This window comes from Cynoglossus semilaevis, chromosome 20, assembly GCF_000523025.1.
Source record: "Cynoglossus semilaevis isolate Cse_v1.0 chromosome 20, Cse_v1.0, whole genome shotgun sequence".
NCBI lineage: Eukaryota > Metazoa > Chordata > Actinopteri > Pleuronectiformes > Cynoglossidae > Cynoglossus > Cynoglossus semilaevis.
Genome location: NC_024326.1, coordinates 7,067,510 through 7,084,146, shown reverse-complemented (window position 1 = coordinate 7,084,146; position 16,637 = coordinate 7,067,510). Strand labels below are relative to the sequence as shown.

The 16,637-nt window shown below is 40.9% G+C and overlaps 1 protein-coding gene across 5 annotated transcripts in view; it reads right to left on the bottom strand.

The window, feature by feature from the left end:
- The window catches only part of adgrl2b.1 (adhesion G protein-coupled receptor L2b, tandem duplicate 1), a 105,527-nt gene extending 89,177 nt beyond the window's left edge, over nucleotides 1–16,350 (bottom strand). For all 5 annotated transcript variants that reach the window (XM_025066265.1, XM_017042450.2, XM_017042453.2 and 2 more), the window contains exon 1: nucleotides 15,472–16,350. The gene's annotated coding sequence lies outside the window, so the exon portion shown is untranslated. The remainder of the gene's footprint in view (nucleotides 1–15,471) is intronic.
- Nucleotides 16,351–16,637: the final 287 nt, after the last annotated feature.

Genomic DNA, 16,637 nt, shown 5'->3' with positions numbered 1-16,637 from the left:
GTGTCAAGAAAAATAAGCAGCAGAGGTGTGTATTTTTCAAAGGGCTCGTGTGTAGACGCGATAAAAAAGAAAGAAAAACAACGGTTGTTACTGTCTGCGTCTAGACCATCTGTCAAAGGCAGAAAAGTCTGCATTAGTCTAACAGTTATGGCCGTACAAGAATGTGATCATGTAATTAATAAGATGTCCAGTAGCATTTTTTTTAAATTGTGGGATCAACAGAACAGATGCGTGGTTGGCAGAGTAGCGTGTCTACTCACACATATTTTTACATTTTAACACATATTCCATGTCTGCACAGAGCAAATAAATACAGTGAAATGCCAATTAGAATTTTCGTTTTTGAAAAAAACAGCAGTTGTATTTAGTAAGAGGAAAACAAGCTTATATAAGGCAGCTTTTTATGATTTAATCACGACTTCTGTCGAAGAAAGTTCAAACAGCTCATGCTTGGCATTTTGCTTGATTAACGATGTATTACCTCGAAGTTTTAGGTGGATGTTTTTTCCTGCCAATCACACATTTAATTAACTATTGAAGCGTGTCATACTTACGATCTTCTGTTTCATGGAAAATGAAGACACAATTGAAGCCAGACGACATGGAAATAATTATTTCTTTAAGATTACTGCAACAGTACTATGGTCAAATACAGTACCTATTTGTTACTACTGCACGAACCACATACTCAATATCGGGGTCATTTTCAGGTGAGCTACTAAGGGGTGAATTCTGCAGTGCAGATTTTGTTTTATAGGAGAGACAAAACACACTGCGTGTGTGTGGCAGAAATATAAAATCCAGGACAAGACATCAATAAATAAGAAAACACAAAAGTTTGTTGGTACAAAACAAAGACTGTGTGAATTGTATCCAGTGAAGCAAAGAAGAGGTGACAAAATGTGGCATAGACACAACAAACTAATGTGTCAAACTCAAGACTCCCACTGTGGCCCGGTACCAAATGACCTATGGACTGGTACTGGTCCTTGGACCGGGGCTTGGGGACCGCTGATACGGCAAACAAAAATGAACGTGTGAAGTTTTTCACCATTCCCCAACAGATCGATTCAATTTCCCTCAGTGTTAAAGTTCCCTTAAATGAACAACTGTGTCCACAGTGGCAGCAGAATAACTACTCTGTGACACCTTGACAAAATAAATATGGATTATCCACCTTATGGCTGAAAAGTTACATTTGAAATTAAATACAGTTTTTACCTGAATAGAAGTTTCTCCTTTCTCTGTTCTTGTTCAATATCTGGTCTTTATGTGATCTGTTGTAATAGGAATGAAAAGCGTCTGCTGACATCTCGCCCACAGACACTGTTCTTTAATAGGACGATCAAGGACAAGAAGCTTATATGGCATCACAAAATATAAACTTTTATACCAACTATTCAGTCTACTTCTCAACAAAAATCTAAACTATGCAGATTACCTGATTTTATTAGTTTCCCCCTCTGTGGTTTATTTACTGTTTGTCACATAAAACAGAACTCATTTGCATTTTACTGTTATTCAAATGCAATCAAACTGAAATCGGACGGCACAAACAAGAACTTCTAGTTGCTGGAAAAGGTCCACGGCTCTAAAAAAGCCTTCCTACTCAGTGCGGAAAAAACAACATGCAGTAAAATGTCAGTAAAGAGTCCGGAATATTCAGCTTTATGCTTCTCTTGAGCTGAGTTGCAGTTTCTTCTTAGCACTGGAATGAAAAGACTGACCCCTAAGAACTTGGTTAAGCAGTAAGGTCAACAGAAAGCTGCAGGCAGAAGCCTGACGCTGACACACAGAAAAGGGAAGGGGAAAAAAAAGCAGAAGTAGAAGAAGAGATCGTTCACCTTTCCATCATTCTCCTCATCAATTTACTGAAAGCCTGACTTCTTGTCTCTGCCATACTTAATTCCAGGACTGCATCCACACACACACACACACACACACCCACACACACTGCTCACCTCGTTTTCACTCTGCTCTTAATGCACTTTTCATACAAGGGGAAAAATAACCACGAGTGGATTGGTAATGACACCCCTGAATGTGTGTATAAATATAACACACACATGGGTTTGTGCACATCCATTTGACTCCGGCGTTCCCAGCAGTATACGTGTTGATGTTCACACCTTCTAGGGAAAATTTATTGACACTATATTTATTTTTTACACACAGCGTGGCCCCATTTTCAGAGTGCACTAGATTTCAATAAGGAAGTGAACACGTAGAAAGTGCTGATACGCAACATCTGTGATGTTAATGAACAACATGCAGGCGAGGGGAAATCTGTGTAATCACTCTCCAGTGGAACAGGAATCTATTCATGTCCAGCCATTGCAACAAGGATGTATTGTAATAATCAAACATAATTTCACTAACTGACAGCAACATGTTGGAACAAAGACCAGGAGACGCTGCATCTGGACCAGAGTGATGTCACTCCGACTTGGAAGCCAGAGACTCCTTTCCTCTGCCTGAAGGAAATGACACATTATTTGTAAACTATCTCGGGGTTGTCATTCCTGATAAGGGTTTATCTGGGGCCCAGGAGGTCTCAGATACGACTGACACTAAAAAACCCACACAACTTAAGAGACATGACAAGATTCAGATTAGAGCTAAAATTTACAGACTTGGCCTCATTTTCAATTACGTTTTTCCACCTTCTCACTCAGAGTGAGCAGTAATCCCATCCAAGCGGGGCTTATGACATAATAGACAAAGTGACATATTTCTTGCCAAAAGGAAAAGGGATCCAAGTTCTGAGTTAGGAATGCAGACATATATTCAAACTGAGCAAACACCATTAATCCTGGAGGGGAGTGAGTTCTCCGCTGAGAGTGGGGGGGTGGTGGTGGTGGGGGGCTCATTTGATTTGTGTTCTGTAAAGGTGACTTTTTCATAATTTAAAATCACCACATGACAACGACTTTTAAATTGTTAGAAAAATACAATTTCTACTTCAAGGAACTACAAAAACTAGTTTCATTTTTTTTTATTTAGGATGAGGTTTACACCAATCACCAAATTCTTCTTCCGTTACATTTCTCCCTACCTTTTCTGGAATTGTTTGAAGCTGACAAACATATTCCATAAATATTTTTACTTCATGACATTAAACTGGGTTTAGAACAAAAGACCTTTGGAAATGTCACAGTGTACTAGCAGATATTGTAAATCACCCACAATTTCCTGTGTTTTTTTTTTTTTTATAGTCTAAATGTTGAAATAAGTCACGGACATAAATTAGACCAGTTATCATTCAAAACTGCCTCGGATGAAAAACTCATGTAACATCAACTGCAATGAATTCACATCTGCCAGTAATAAAAGCATCTCCATTACCTCCTTGTATTTCAGTCATAACAGCTGTTATGTCACCAGTCAAAGTGCCGCTTGTCGAGTAGCGAGACTTTATTTTTATTGCGGGAACATCGGCTGCGTTAACAACATATTTTATATCATTGGGTGTCTCTCCTGACGTCCTGATGTACATCTCACACACTGTATTTCCAGAATGGGTTTACGGGGCTGTTCACAGTGATGTGTCTTCTTCGAAGAGGAAACAACCTCTGCACAGGAGACAACTTAATGGTGTCTAACATTCACTGGAATGAAAGGTCATTCTACTGGTTTTACCTTTTAAAAGAGTCTACGTTTTTTTGTGACCTTTCTCTATTCATTCGGCGGCTGCAGTAACTGACGTGCACTAATTTGCCTTAATCTGGGGCTGCAGTGTCCCCTGAGAGGCGGAGTGATAGCTATCACATTTCTGACCGAGAACTGCAACGATACACAAAATCATCGTGGGATGTTATTTCATGGTTGGTGTCTGTGGCCACAACACAAAGTTTGCAGCCTCTGAAGTCTGGAATCACTGTTAGAACAGGAATTGGTGTTTTTTAAGAAAAGATATTAATTTTTAATAAATATCGCTGCAACTGGCACGATTTCATTAAATTATACATTTTATTTTTATGGTAAAGTTTTGAAACATTTCATACAAATGTACTACTGCAAACATGGATATGTGTGCGTGTGAGTGTGTGTGTGAACATGTGTGTCATTTTTAATCAAAATTGAAAAGAAAAGACACCCTAAAGCACAGATCTGAGCCTGATTACTTTTGACTACAAAGTGCAGCGTAGTGTAATTAAATTTATTGAAAACATCATTAAAATGCCTAATGGTGTTGATGCTGTGCTGGTCTGTTGAAACCCAAAAACACTGATTACGGACCTATTATTCAGAAATTATTGCCTGATTAGAAACAATCCCGTGGAGAAACAGTTATTTAACCGAAGCTTAAAATATCATATCTGATTTTTTTTTTTTTTTTTTGCCATATTGCTTTTCGTGACAATGTGGCTTTATTAACTAGGAAATGAGGCTTGGACGTAATACACACACGTATGCCTGGATGGGTTTCATGCTTGTTTTTCATTGAAAGTCTTTTCTTTTTCATTCAGTATTGGATTCTATTAATTTGTCCACCCACTATCTGTTTCTTTGGAAACTAAAACATGGGTATCAATCTGCAGCCGTTCCAATGAGAAATCAGAGCCGGCTGCACTTGTTTTTCTTCTGTCTTCACTTACGTCACTGCAGCTCTAATGGTCATTAGATTTCGGGAGTTATTTCCCCTGATTCAGCTGTAAACCCCAGACCACAGCAGATTTAGCCTGGACTTAGAATGTCAGAATCATGTTGCAGAAAGAATCATCAACGTTATGATCCTGTGTAACTGCATGTTTTTATGAAATCTCTTTGTTAATAAACACTTTCTGTAATCACACAACATTGTCTCAAAACCCCCGACTGAAATTCCAACGATTGTGGTGCAATCTTGGCAAACACCTGCAGCCAATTTTAGGGTCTTTACTGCACAACTCTATGAGGATTTGAAGATAACAAACCATTAAATAAGATGAAAAATCCAAATTTTCAGCAATTCAAAATTACATCTTTGGATAAATAAATAAAAGATTCACCTAAACTCTGGTAAAAAAGGACAATTCTCCACTCAGAATTACACACTCTGCCCTTATTTCCATGAGTTTGGTTTCCCCGCCCATTGTAATGCAAACTGGAGAGACACGCGAGAGCGCTGACAATGAAATGGAACAATGAAGTGTCTGCTGTATAAATCAGGACAGCTGTCAGGATGTACATTTAGCAGCTACGCTAGGATTTTAATGTTTGTGCAACAGACACAGACTTCCATTCTTGATTCAGTACGGCAGGAGTCTCCATCACTTTCTTCTCCGGTTACTTTTACAAAATAAAAACAGCTGAGAGCTACTCATGTTGTGTAACAAACTGAATAAGGTTTTTTTGACTAAAAATCTATGAAGTAACTATATGATATGATACTGTTACCAAAATAGTATTATTATTATTATTATTACTGTTGTTGTTGTTGTTGTTTGTCTGCAAGACAAGCCCTCTGCTGACAAAAGGGAGCAATTGCATCAACGTTTTGGCCTGAACTTGTTGATGATAGCTCATTGGATTATTTTAAAGTTCTGAAGATCGTTTTTTACAACACCAATTGCAGCAGCATCCAAAATAGTTTGTTTATGTTTGAGAACACTTCAGTGATGTGCCTGTGCTCCACACCACCCGACATTTTGTGTCTCTCCAACTCCAACGATGCAGACCTGTGATTAACACTGCAAATGAAGCCGCTATTGACAGAGCTCTGATTCATTGCCGTTTGACAGAGTCAGATTGACAGCAGGTAGACAGTAGACAGGTGGCTCCCCCTGGTGCATATCATATTTCAGGGACAGGCACGGCCAACATGTGCCAACGGTAAAGACAACTCCTGCCAAGGAGCTGTACGCTGTTTATCCTGATCTAGGCCAAGACTGTGATGAATCGTACATCAGTGAAACCTGGTAAAACAGATATTTAGCTGTTTGCCAATCTGTTAATAATCATAATTATTTTTATGTACATAGCCATTTTGGCCATGTCGTTTAATAAATAAAACACCATGATTCAGTCCCGTAAAAACATCTAGGGGCCAAGTTCATCTCCTTGTGGTACTAATGACCATGTGTTTTTTCTTGTGCATTTAACGTAAGATGGACAGGAATTTTGCATTACTTATACACTATAGGATCACTCTGCTAATAAAAAACTCAGAGTTTTGTATTTTTTGTTTCATTTAAGCCAAACCAGCTGAGGTTTTGCTGAAAGATTATTAATCTTTTTTTTAAAGTAGCTCATTTTGAAAGACAATAAACTTTGTTATTAGCAAAAGATATTGTTTAGAATAACAAAAAGATAAGATTTTACAAAATAATAATAAAAAATCATAGTTGGTTGTGATCCAAAACTTGCCAGTGCCTTGTCTGATGCTCCTATCTGATGGTCCACAACATGAAGAGTTGAGATAACACTGATTTGCAGTAACTGCACCGATGCTTTAAAGAGAAAGGCTTTTATTAAAGCCATCTAAGTATTTCCTCTGCGGTTGTGACACCAATGTTTATTTGTTTACGCTAACGCATGTGTAATGTGTAATAAATTGTAATGTAAAATGGTGTTGGGGTTGAATGTCCCTCACCACATTTGTCATGTCTTAGCACGTAGAAGAAAAGCCTTTCTTCTTACACAAAAGCCTAGAGTGGGCTCCCGTAAAAACACGGTGAACCAATGTAGAGCAAAAGCCCGGCTAATTCCACAGGAATTCAACAACTATGCATACGTTCAGATACGTGTACACCCAGAGGCATCGGCATTTTTTTCAATATCTTCATCTTAAACTGTGCGGCTTAGAACTCCACTCATTTGGTTCTTTTTTTCTCATTAAATTACTTCACTAAAATTGAAGTGTTTCTTGGCTGCATGTATTATACAACGGTCACGAGCAACAACAACAACACTGCCATTCTAACTCTTCCACCCTCTGCTGCTGCCCTGCTCCCAGCTCAACATTTGTGTTAAGGACGCATGCTTCTTTCATTTCAGTCTCACTCCCCCCCCTCACCTCCAGTACACCATTCCTTCGGGTGTTTGTGCAGTGTCCCTTAGTTACGGATAAGAGACCCACCAGCTCAGAGCCTCAAAAAGCCTGTCACCCTCACACAAACAAAACCATCAATAATTCACCCTCATCGGGAAGCAAAATCTAACAGCCTTATAAAAGTTTGAAGATTCTGGGTGAGAATATAGAAGAATGGAGAAAGTGCTCCACTGCAGGTGACAACAGTGTTGACATTGGTTATGGCTGAATCAGAGGCCGTCAAGTCTGCGGGGTCGAGTTCAGCGCAGGACATAACAAAACAGAGGCGTCGTTGGAAGAGGCTATGGGGAAGAAGAAGAAAGGACAAGTTTGACCGGAGTTGGTGTGTTTGTGTGTGTGAGAGAGAGAGAGAGAGAGACTGCAGCACAGAGGTGGAAGCGTTTGCTTGGCCGTATTAACGCCCAGGCTCATTCTCATTGACAGTGAAATCCCTCTAAGCCTAGATCAATTACACCCAGCTCTGCTGTAATTAAAATGTCCTAACAAAGGTCTTAGGAGCAGAGGACAGAAACCTGCCCATTGAAAAATAAGCCCAGTCCAATCTATAGCATTGTCTCCAAGAGAATTGCTCAAGATTATGGATTCGGGCTTTCTGCAGCCATAAGCACAAAAGTGTCTGCACACATGGCTGCTGTGCCCCAAATAAATATTTTACCGTTAATCTCCTGATAAGGTGAAGATATCATTTAGGACAGTGGTTCTCAAATGATCCACCATCGGGATCTGCTTTTTTTCCCCAGTCAATAAGTCATGACCTACATGTCTTTTAGTGCATTAATATACAGTACAGTGATTTATGTATTTACAGTTAAGGACAAATCATTATAATATAATGCTGAGGTATTTATGACGTCCTGTTATTGGAGGACGGATTATGTGTCGCAAACTTTGATTCAGGTGGGAAGCACTCATTCTTTCTGAATGAACATACAGGAAAATAAAGATATTAAAAAACAATATCGGTCGAAAGATCAGGTCCAAGGTTCAAAATGTTCCATGCAAAGGACTGCACTAAACCTTTAAAGCAAAGGTAAAACTTGGCTTGAATGAAGACATATTTACAATATATATATATATTTTTTTTTTTTTTAAAGCACAGGAGCAAAATTATATAACCTAGTTTTGACTTCAAAAGCAACATTGCCTTTTAAGGTTACTGAAAACAAATCCAAATGCCAACTTCTAACGTGAAAAGAACTGTCAGGAAGTTTCAAACAAACCCCAACTGTAGAGAGTGACTAAGACACAAGGAAATGGTCCAGAAAACACCCAAAGCCTTGACATAAAGTCCATAAATCTAACATCAAATCTGGAGAAGCAGTTTAAGAAAAATGAATGGGCTGGTCTGCCCCAAGAGACTGGTCAAATTTGCAGTAATTTATAATAATAATAAAAAAAATGACGTTAGAATGACGAAGTGTTAGAAATAAAAAAGACTAGTATATTGGAAGTGTTGTTACGTAATCATCCAACTTCACAGCAAGAGAGGATCCTATTAGTTAACAGACAATGAATCCTATTATTCTTCCAAATATTTGAAGTCCATTTTATACATAGAAAAGAATTGTGACACCAACAAGGTCATGACCCACTTTTTACAGAAGATTTTAAATTAAAAAAAAGTGTTTTTAGAACAATACTCATGTGTATTCCGGATACAAATGCGTGTTTGTACTCATCATAATCAGACGTAAAAAATAATCGTCCATGTATGGGCTGTATTGTGTTCTAGTCGTGCTATAAAAAACAAGTTATTTGTTCTCTTAAGTACGCCTGATGCTTGATTATGCTCTGCTGAGAAATGACAGAATGCTTATGGCTCCTCTAATTAAAACTCAGCAGTGAAGTGATTAGCAATCACAACCGCACTCTTCAAATATCAAGATCTGATTTGCTTGGCTGATCAACAGCAAGATTCCTTCTCCCACCACAGCCTGTCCTCATCCGTGTGTGTGTGTGCACACAAAAGCTTTTAAAATGGAGGGAAATCAACACAACTAGAAAAAAAAGGGCTGAGCTGAATTTTTAGAATAGCTCCATATTTACATATTTTTGTGCCATGTTGCCCCATTTTCTTTGTACTTAAAAAAAAGAAAAAAGTTGTTTTATTTTGACTGGCTGCAATCATATCAGCGACTACAGACCGCAGCCGATGAAAGCTGAAATGCTTTTGGTTTCACACGATAATTCATCACCGTATGAGAGCCGGGGTAACAAACATCAGTAGCTTCACTTGTGGCAGGCGAAAAAATTAGAGTTGAAAGCTGTTCCCTCACTGCGTCAAGTAGGGACATTTCCACACGACCAGGGAGAGAGCAAGATGGCTGACTGCACTGACTGACATTGTGAAAGCACGCTTTTCCTTGGTAATACATTCTCTTTGCCTTCTGACTCCCACTGCTTCTCATCTTATGTGACTACGGCTGCCAATCAAAGCCCAGGGAATGTCTGAGAGCTTTGACGATCTCTTCTCACCTTGAAAACGCAACGGCTTCATCACAAGACGTGAAGAAACTCCAAGTGGGCACGAAGAAGCCATTAGACGAGGCAGACAAAGATAGCGGCGGGCTACAGGTGAACAGATCTCCGAAGATTGTCTGGGGAAGTTTTCTCTCTGCACATGAAGAAACTACAAAGAAAAAACCCCAACAACAACAAATGCCAGTGCCGTGGGAGGTGACATTTAAATGTTGGCGAGAAAACACACCGCGAAAGAAGAGCACTAAATGTGGAAGGATGTTATGATCATTTATGGGAATCTGCGGCAAAAGTAAAGTAAGTGGATGAACATAAAAATACATTTAATTTAGCCAGTACACCACCGAGTGACTGGGGTCTCTGTAAATGTGCCGGTGCCGCTGTTCATGCCGAGGATCTGTAGATCACACATTATGAAGCAGCTGAGGGTTTACAACTGTTCCAATTTCTCTCTACAGCACAAAATGGAAAATAACAATATTACAGCAGCACACCAGCAACGTGATTTACATTTTTATAAGATTTATGAATGCCATGAATAGGATTTTCTCTGACCCGATGCTCAATTTCTGGTATAATTATATGACATTATTTAGGAATTTGAAGTAGAGAGAAGCATTTTCATGCAGGAGACAGATGAGCTGTCAGATACACCTAATGCCGTCACAAAGCCCACAGCCTCTAATCTTTGCACTTCCTCTGACCCGTGCTGTGGCACAACCAAATAAAGGACACCATCTCCGTATCCCCCTGAGACGGCGCAGTGTCCTCTTATGCTAATTCCAGTTAGTGTTGGCGCAGACGGACCGAGAGCCGCCCAGACGACTCACAGGTCAGTGCTAATCTTCTGATATATGGAGCCCAAAGACCCGGGGCACATCCATCACCGGCCGCCAATGGCTCCCCTACTGAGGTGATCTGCATGAACCGAAGAGTTAACACACAACCCAAAGAGACCTCCGATGATCCATCACTCAAGGACCGGCCTCCTTTCGAGCGGAGCGTCCTTTCACAACAAGCGTGGTGGCTTCTCCTGTGGAAGCCTCAGAGGTGAGTGCCAAGCTCTGAGCCTCCGTTGATCATTAAACATCCATTTTAAAGCAGTGGGAGAAGGTTAACTGTCATTTTAAACACAGAAGGTGGTAGAGGAGGGAATTTTTTCCCCTCGGATGTGTTTTCCCAGTGAAAAGAAGCGAGACCATATATCCATCCATCAGGTTAACAACCCGAAAGCGTAATCATTCGTTTCAGTCGTCTGTCTCTTTATTTTTGAGGTGAGCCACAAAATAGCTATGATTGGCTTTGCAGTTAAATGAGAAACTTACCCCAAAGCACTTTGTTTAAATAAACAAAATTCCTTTTTCCTTTTTTTTCCTCAACCCACTCCTCCTGTGTGCATTTTCCTACAACCTCATCTAGAAACGTGAATACACTCTCCTAACTGTAAAAACAACTGAAACCACTTTATGGTAATGCTCTTAAGGATTTTTTATGTCAGGCAACATGAGGAAAACAAAATAAACAAAATTAGAAGTTGATCCCTAAAACACACCCGATGATAGAACTGAGAAAACTTACGGATGATGTTCAATTTTCTTAAAACAACACATTTTTTACGGGTCAGCAGGAGCCTTGGTGTTTGAAAGGAGACAAATCTGGACTGCAGGCAGGCCAGCTCAGCATACTGACTTTAAGTCTACTAAGTGTCCATACTTTAGTACAGTCAGGGGCCTAGCTTATAAAACAAACAGGCAGCAGTGAGTGACATTAGTTTTTTTGCTGCTAACATTCCTGCCTGGACTGGGATCAAACCAGCAACCCTCTAATATCAAGACAGGCATTTCTCTTGTAAATGTTAGCAATAGGTAAACCGGTGAACCAATAGCTGTTTTGCATCAATGGATCCTGCGTTTGCTGCCAATCCAGAAGATGAATTACCGGAAAACAAGCTAATAATGTGACCTCTGACCTTGTTCCTATATATGAAGAACTGATCCTTACTTTTCTTTTTACTCTGCGTTGCTGTTGCATTAATTATTAAATGCATCTTTGGCTTAAATTTGACTTAAAAAAAATCAAACAATTCCCATAATCTGTTAAATTAAGGTTCATTAAGTGCATTCCAAAAACACTGCTGATAGATTTAATTGCATCTCTGTCTTCGGCGTCACCTGCCAAATGAGATTATTCGGAGAGCTGCTTTGATTAAGCTTTTCAGAGAGCTTGGAATCTTCTCGGAATCACTGGCAAGTGCCAGGTTTGATGCCACCTCCTGAGAATCAGAGACTACTTTCCAGACTCCAGACCATTTTAGAGTAACACTTACCCGGGAAGAGATTCATCTCAGAAACAGCACTGAAGGCTGCATCTCCTCCAATAGCAGCCTCCACAGGAGAATGCATGTTCCTCTCCTCCTCAGCGGCCTTTTAATAATGTGAACAACCCCAGCTCTGCTCAGCACTGAGCAAGGCGTCAACCCCCCGAAAAAAACCACGCCACACTGGTCCTGTTCTGTTTGAGCCTTTTCCGCCCTGCGCCTCCACCACACACACGTACAAATACGGTTATTCTGGTTTTCGTCAGAATGTAAAAGACCAGGGGAAGTTGTAGAATGATGTCAGGTCAGTACAAGAGTGGAAAAGCAGTTACATCATTCATCTGAAAATGCCCTAACATTGCAATGTATCGAACAGATGGAAAAGGGCATTTCTCTTCTAACATCCAACAAGAACTGCCCCATGTACCACCATGCTTCCCCTGCGTCTCCCTTCCCTCTCTCTGTCCGTTTGTTTGTCCAACTTTTTCACAGCGAGTGTGTCAGAGAAATTGAACAAGACAGCTGTCAAACCCGCCTGTTGTGAGTGAAGATGGCAGGTGAAGTCCTGTTTTTCTTCCAGCCTCTCCCTTCCTGCTCTCATGGTTCACAACTGAAACCTGCCCCCCCCACAGCCCGCTCTTCACTACAATGGTGTGGTTTTGCCCGAACAAAAGGACAGGGAGGAAGAAGCAGGCTCTGTTCTTCAGCAGGTTGGGGAGTAGTTGGCTCTGGTTATTACCCAGGAGCGGGATGACCATGAAGGGGCCACCGACCCCTACTGCTCTCCCAGTGGCATTTATATTCACGGTCTCCGTGTAATAACTTCTCACACACTGCACTTCTTTTTCCTTATTAACCTTTAGTGATCCTAATTTCAATGCAGGGCCATCCACAAAGGCAAGTGAGCGCTGCTTTTTTTCTCTTTTTTTATCTCTGTGCTTGTAACAAATGTGTGTAAGTGTTTATCTTTATCTATTAACCTAAGGATTGCAGATAAAATTAAGCCATGCATCACAAGACAAAGAGGAGTGAGTGAGAAAAGAAATCCATCAAAATAAAAAGTGCCCTGCTGCATTCTTTCCCTGACAAACAACAGCTGCACAAAATGGGGAATAAATATTATCTCTGCAACAGAAAAACAATCAGACACCACTAGGTAGTCAGTCTCCCACAAAGCCCGAATGTTTTGCATCTTCATGTCTACACTCTCTGACTGCAGAATTAAACCATTTGGTTTGAAAAGAAGAAGGAGGCACAAAAAAAAAAAGAAAAATATTTTCTGTGGCATTTCAGATGTAGACCGCTATGGCCAAATTGCTCCTCAAAATGTGAAAACAGATTTTCAGCAACTTATTTATGCTTTTTCTTCTCCATACTCTCTAGTGGGATTTTGGTTCTCCTTAAAAAATAAAATACAGACCCAGATTTTGATTTATGCCAGTGTGGAGGAAAACTGTTTCAAAATGGACACATCTTTTTAAACATAACCACGTCTTCAAATGGTATCCAGAATTTCTCAACTAAATACATGGCTCCTGGTGTTATAATATGGCCAACCAATTCTCTGGATCCACACTAAATCAGCTTCCAACATAAACACCAGCTCGCTCGCTCTCTCCCTCTCTCTCTTACACTCACACATATACACACACTCAATTGCAATGTCCAGCACTTCTGTGACTGGCCTCCACTATGAGCAGCAGCAGCAGCAGCACTCTATCAGAACAAAACAGCTCAGAGGAAGGGGGCTGGTAGCTCAAGTTCTCCCCATTGAAATGCAGACACTTTGATATGGAAATTGGCAGTTACAAAAACCCGCTAGAATTCACACTAGCATGTATTGAAACCATTTGCGCAATGTGAGATGTGATGGCACTTCCTCCCCGAGACAACACAGACAAATGGACCAAACCAGCAGCATGTCTGGGGCGGGCGTGAGATGGTGAGGAGATAGAGGGAGAGACAGAGAGAGAGGGTGGAAGCAACAGAACGGTTGGCCCTTCCTCTCCCTTTTATTTCCCTCTTTCTTTCTTTTTCTTATCCTGTCCCAGCATTTTTTTTACTTTGGTGAAACTGCCTGAGCTCAAATGCGGGAATTTGGAAACACAACGTGTATATTCAAAGACAAAACATCCCATTATAGCCACTGGCACGGGAGGAAGTGACCTTTCCACCTCAGGAATCACCGACGGCTGCAACAGTAGTCAGGAACCAAACTCTGCCTCATTACAGGCCAAAAAAAACCTTCATCTTGTGACTAAAACTAATTACTCCTGGTCTGAATGTCGCAAAACACAACATTTCACAAAGATGAACAAGAGCAGGGCGGCAACTTATGTTGTTTTTTTTTACCATTGAAAATTAGTAAAATTGGTTCCATTAAAGTGAAATAATATTCTGAAAAAACTGGCATTTTTTGTTTCACAAATCTGAAGTTGAATTTTTACTTTGATGCCGGAGAACATTTTTAATTAAAAATCTTAAAAAAAAATCTAATTAAATTAAAAATCTTGCTTGCAATTTTTTTTTTTTTTGCAAAAATTCACTCAAATCAATTAATTGTTATTTGGAAAAGCCCATTAACAGATAAAAACATTCAGGTTTTTTGTCACCTGTATGTCCAAACATACAGGCTTCCATGGTGCCAACAGTGTGATTCATTTCCCATCCAGTGCAATACGCCTTATAAAATGTTGCACCACTGCCCGATTTGGGCTCTGGGATGGAATATGTGTGATGATTTTTTAAACTAAATGCTCCGCCACCGAAGCCACAGCCGTGCTCCTCGGGACACGTTTCTTCGCCGAAGTGGATGTGGCCTTATTTCTAGAGAGGGTTCACGTGAGAATAAGATATGAAAAAAACTCTTTATACATGTGTGTGTGTGTGAGAGAGAGAGAGAGTGTGTGTCCCATCATCACACATGGCTGGCTCAGGTCTGTGAATTATACATGGCCAGTGAAATGATCTTATTTTATAGCCGCAAAATGGAGAAGTAAATGGAGACAGTAACTGACAAGCAGCTACTTAGCTCCTGGTGTCCTGGTCTGGGTGGAGATGTTTGTGTGTGTGTGTGTGTGTGTTGGTGTGTGTGTGAGAGCGAGAGAGAGATAGAGAGAGAGGCTGCTCCTATTTTTCACCATGTTATCACACTGATTATTATCACTAAATGGCTTCTAAATTAACTCACATTTGCTCTGCACAGACTTTACATCCACACACTCCTGGTCTCTGTGTACATTTTTGCACAATTTTAAAATATCAGAATATTCTCCAAATATGTTGATGAAAATACACACAGAGTTGTCTTTAAAAAAAATAAAATAATAAATAATAATAATAAAAAAAAGATAAAGACACTCACAGTTCAGTGGGACGCTGCCCGTAGCCAGGGCAACTTTGAGTGCATTCAAAGTCTGCAGGCTGCAGATATATAACAGAATAACACCACCGTGCATTACAAACTGTGCATTGATCTCAACAATACACTTTCAAACTGCTGGAGGAGAGTCCATCCGCCGGCCCGTGTTTCTGATATTTGCCTGCTCCCACCGTGGGAGTTTGTAAATAAATGGTATCGATTCACAGGACCATAGAAGCATCTTCACAAGACTCTGAGCATCAGCTTTTAACGGCTACTTACAGTGATGTGCGCCGTGCCAAAATATGGATGCCGGCTCTGAGAGTGTGAATTTTAGATTAACACCACGACTCTTCTGCTCTCCTCTCCTCTCCTCTCCTCTTCTCTCTTGTCCGCTCCTCGGTCAGAGCAGGGCCCCAGAAACTAAGCAGCGGGTCTGACAAAGACGACTGGGGCTCGGGTGCATGCTCCACTTTCCTCACAGTGGACAGACAGCGAGGTTTCCCGTGGCGAGTCTCTCTTCGTCTTCAAGCCCGTACGTCCAACATCGGACCAAACGCTCCATGTTCAAAAGTGCTGATCCATACCTGCCCTCCTCATCTCCCTTCTCCTCCTCTCTTGTGCGTAAAAAGCCGTGCTCTTTTGGCCGGAGCGACGCGCACTGTTTGCAAAAAAAGAAAAAAAAAAGCACGGATCAGTTGAAGGAGACGAGATGGTCTCGCTGCAAAAAATATTCAAACTCCCAGCTCCAGCACTCTTAAATCTGTGAGAAAAGTCTCCACCAGGCTTCGTCCACACGGATGTAGTTCAAAAAAGGAAGAAGAAGAGGAGACTTTTTTTTTTCTTTGCGCTCCTGGCTCTTGATTATGCGCTTCATCCACACGCCGTGCAGGCGGACAGTCGGAGCTACAGCCGGGACTGGAAGCAAAGCAAGCGGAGGAGGAACGGCGCACCGGTGCTCCTCTCTGCAGCAGCTGTGGCTGTGAGGAGCAGGAGCAGCAGGAGCAGCAGGGAGGAGGGTGAGGAGGAGGAGGAGGAGGAGGCGAAGGAGGAGCAGTGCAAAACCGGGAGCGGATCACCAGCAGGACACGGACCGGATCTCGGTGTTAATTTATTACAGCACGCCCTAAATGCTCCTGTGCGTTCACATTACAAGACACAAACAAGTAGAGTTGGTCCTGAATGAGTCAGAGTGGAGGAGGAGTCCCCGCTGATGGATGGATGGATGGATGGATGGATGGATGGATGGATGGATGCAAAAATCTTTTTGTGACTAGAGTGCAGAGCTGCCTATTTCTGAAAAGTTTCTGTTCTTTTCAAAGGGAAAATGTAACAATTATGACCACACACTGTGAAACAAGTCCTAAAAAACCCTTCACTTTCATCAGACTGCAGGAATTTATTTCAAAAATGTCTTCAACTCTAAAGTGGTTAGCACTAAGTTGGTG